Source organism: Phocoena sinus, chromosome 19 (genome assembly GCF_008692025.1).
Source record: "Phocoena sinus isolate mPhoSin1 chromosome 19, mPhoSin1.pri, whole genome shotgun sequence".
NCBI classification, from domain to species: domain Eukaryota; kingdom Metazoa; phylum Chordata; class Mammalia; order Artiodactyla; family Phocoenidae; genus Phocoena; species Phocoena sinus.
This window is the reverse complement of record NC_045781.1, coordinates 3,897,895-3,901,664: the sequence shown is the minus strand read 5'-3', so window position 1 is coordinate 3,901,664 and position 3,770 is coordinate 3,897,895. Positions and strand designations below refer to the sequence as shown.

Below are 3,770 nucleotides of genomic sequence, written 5' to 3'. Positions count from 1 at the left end.
CGCAAGAGAAATTTTTTTGTTTTAATCTGGAGTTTCCTCGGATGGTCGTAATCCAGTTTTGAATTATTTACAAGGGGACCGTGAAAAGTCGCCCTATTTTGAGTTTTAGAGGGAGACCTCTGACCTCGTCTCAGGACGCCAAACCAGGACTGGCCCGAGACTGCAGGAGTTTAGTGTCACCACGAGAGGGCGCTCCAACACAAGAGGAGCAGGCACAGCCAGCCTTGCAGCAGGAGGAGGGGAACCTAACCAAGGGTTGCCCCATGTTCTTTCTTTGTTAAATGAAGTGTAGTTGCTATAAAATATGGTGATAGGTCCAGGTGTCAGCAGGGTACTTCACTTTTACATGCGTATATATACTCCTCTCTATTCTTTCATTTTTGTTTCCTTTTCATTACAAGGTTATCGCAAGATATTGAATACAGGCCCCTGTGCTCTACAGTAAACCCTTCTTGTTTATCTATTTTATATATGATAATTGCGTGTATGTGTGAAACCCAAACTCCTAATTCTTCCCTCCCTCTCTTTCCCCTTTGGTAACTATATATTGTATTGTATGTTTGTGACTCTGTTTCGGGTTTCTGTATAGATTCATTTGCATTAGTTTTAGACCACACATGTATGTGATATCATGTAGTATTTGACTTTCCCTGTCTGCCTTACTTCACATACTATAAAAATCTCCTGTTCCATCTATGTTGGTACAAATGGCAATATTATTTTTTTTGACTGAGGAATGTCCTATTGTACATGTATTCCACACTATCTGTATCTATTCGTCTATGGACAGTTTAGTTGTTTCCATACCTTTATGGCCACCCCTTCTTGAACCCCAATTATAATATGCCCTCAGTGACAACCTGAATCTCAATTTTGGAAATGCTCATGTTGAAAACAAATTGTGCACGTCGAAAATTTTTCCATCCACTTAGTTTTAGGAGAAATTCTGCTGGTCAAAGTGAGTAGTTAAGACTCTTGGGACCAGTGCCAGCCCTCCTGGTAACTCTCTAATTCCGCACACGTGAATGTAGTCAAGAGAGCTGATGAAAACGCGAGGGAATCTAGGCCTGAGCTTTTCCATAGGAGCCGATGGAGGCTGAAGTTGCCTAGTTAATAGAACCTGCAAACCAGAAAGTATTTTACATAATTGCCCAGCAATCGAGTACGGCAAGAGAAATTTTTGTTAGTTTGGAGCTTCCTGGGATGGTGGTAATCCAATTTTGAATTGTTTTCCAAGGGGACTGTAAAATGTAGCTCTATTTTGAGCTTTATAGAGGGACCGCTGACCTCCGTCTCAGAGCTCCAGGCCAGGACTGGCCCCAGCCTGCAGGGGATTTGTGTAACCACGAGAGTGCGCCCCAACACCACAGGAGAGGACACAGTCCGCTTTGCACCATGAGGAAGGGAAACTAATCAGGTGTTTCCTGTAATATTTGTTTTTTAATTGAATTGTAGTTGATTTACATTATGTTAGTTTCTGGTATACAGCAAAGTGATTCAACTATCTACATTCTTTTCCATTACAGGTTGTTATAAGATAGTAAACATTTCCCTGGGCTATACAGTAAATCCTTGCAGTTTATCTATTTTATATATGAGTGGTTATCTACTAATCCCAAATTACTAATTTGTCCCTCTCTCCTACCCCTTTTGTACCATAAATTTATGTTCTATGTCTGGGAGGCTGTTTCTCTTTTGTATATACATTCGTTTGTACTGTTTTTGTAGATTCCACAAGTATGTGATGTCATATTATTTGTCTTTTTCTGTCTGTCTTTATGGAGTATGATAATGTGTTGGTCCATCCACGTTGCTGCAAATGGCAATGTTTCATTCCTTTTTATGTCTGAGGAATATTCCATTGTACGTATATACCACACCTACTTTAACCATTCGTGCATCTATGCAGACATTTCAGTTGCTTCCCTGTCCATATGGCCACTCCTTCTTCAACCCCAGCACTAATATACCTTCAGTAACAAGATGCATCCCAATTGTAGAAATGCTGACGTGTGAGGAAAGTATGCACGTAGAATTCCTCTCCCATCCAGTTAGTTTTAGGAGAAATTCTGCTGGGCAAAGTTCTTACTTTGTCTTGGGGCCAGGGCTAGCTGTCTTGATAACTCCCTAATGACCCACAGGTGAATGTAGTCAAGAGAGTTGATGAAAACACGAGGGAATCTAGGCCTCAGCTTTTCCATGGGAGCAGATGGAAACTGAAGTTAGCTAGTTAACAGAACCTGCAAATCAGAAAGAATTTTATCTTAATTGTGCAACAGTCGATTAGCGCAAGAGAATTTTTTTTTTTATTTTGGAGCTTCCTCGGATGGTGGTAATCCAGTTTTGAATTATTTTCCAAGGGGACCGTGAAAATTGGCCCTATTTTGAGTTTTCCAGAGGGACCTCTGTCCTCCTCTCAGGGCGCCAAGGCAGGACTGGCCGGAGACTGCAGGCGATTAGTTTTACCACTAGAGGGCGCTCCAACACCACAGGAGCAGGCACAGCCAGCGCTGCTCCAGGTGGAAGGGAAGCAGTGTTGCCTGTAATGTTTTATTCATTTAGTTTTTCCTACTTGGTCAACAAGTTTATTGTTGTCTTTATCTGAAAAATCTTCACAGAAGTTGTCGTTTTGTTTATTAACTCTCAGCAGGCCTTTGCTGACATCTAAGGAAGCTTGCCTTCTTTTGAGCTACCGTATCTTTCTTCTGGGCAAGTAACATTTTTGGACGCTTCCACCTCCTTTCTTTAACTTCTTTCTCAGGCTTCCTCTCATTCACCGGATTCTCTCGTATTGCAACATGAGCTTTCTTATCAATCTCCTCCATCATGTCTGTAGTCGTGTTGTTCTTTATGTATTGAGAGAATTGTTTTCTGTAAGCGTCTTCGTCTCCTTCAATCAGTTAACACATATAATCTGCAACGTTCTGCCCCACGATGTGCTTTTGGTGTACGTCAGCACTGAATTCTTTGCTTTCTGAATCATAACCAGGGAACTCATTGGTACTGTGAGGGATAGACCAGCCTCCATTTACAGGTCCCCCAAAACTTTATCCCCAGTAGTAGTCCTGGGAAGCCCTGCATCCAAGTAACAAGTGAAGGCACCGGGTTGACCATCAATGCTTTCCACATTGTATTCATCTCCAGCCACCTGGACTTGGCCTTCATAAATTCTGTCCATACCCAACCTATTAAAGAGCCTGTGGGCCAGCAGCAGGCCAGTACAATATGGTGCCGCATAATTTGTCCGGCCAACCTTCGCGCCATACGTTGGGAGCTCGTGAGCATAAGCTGCATAGACTATCATATCTCCTTGTATACGGGCATAAGCCATCTGACAAATGATATCTCTATTGGTCACACGTACTATTGTTCTGTATTTGCGTGTGTTGTACTTATTTTTATCTTGGATTATCAATTGTTTCCAAGCAGAGTAGTCAGTTTTGCCCTCTTGCCGTCTTCTAAATGTCACTTGGTATCTCTTGAAGTGGGCCTTATTCTTGACAACTTTAACAAACTCCATCCTGTGGAACAGAGGCCCTGGCTGCCACGGAGCTGCAGAACCATCACGGCCTGGGTTGGGGGTGGGGGGGAGAGCGCCTGTAATCTTGTAAATGACTCACCCCTGAGTAAAGTTGAGTAATTGAGAGCAAGTGGAAATAATCTCAACAAACAATGGCATTCTAGCAGAGTAGAAAAGTGCGGATATCTTAGGAAAGCACTGAGAAATACAAGTTTTAAGGACTGCATTGTTCTCTTAGAGGGCAAAAAAA

At 42.4% G+C, this 3,770-nt stretch overlaps 1 pseudogene; it reads right to left on the bottom strand.

The window, feature by feature from the left end:
• Window positions 1–2,636: 2,636 nt before the first annotated feature.
• LOC116743880 lies at window positions 2,637–3,526 on the bottom strand (annotated as a pseudogene).
• Window positions 3,527–3,770: the final 244 nt, after the last annotated feature.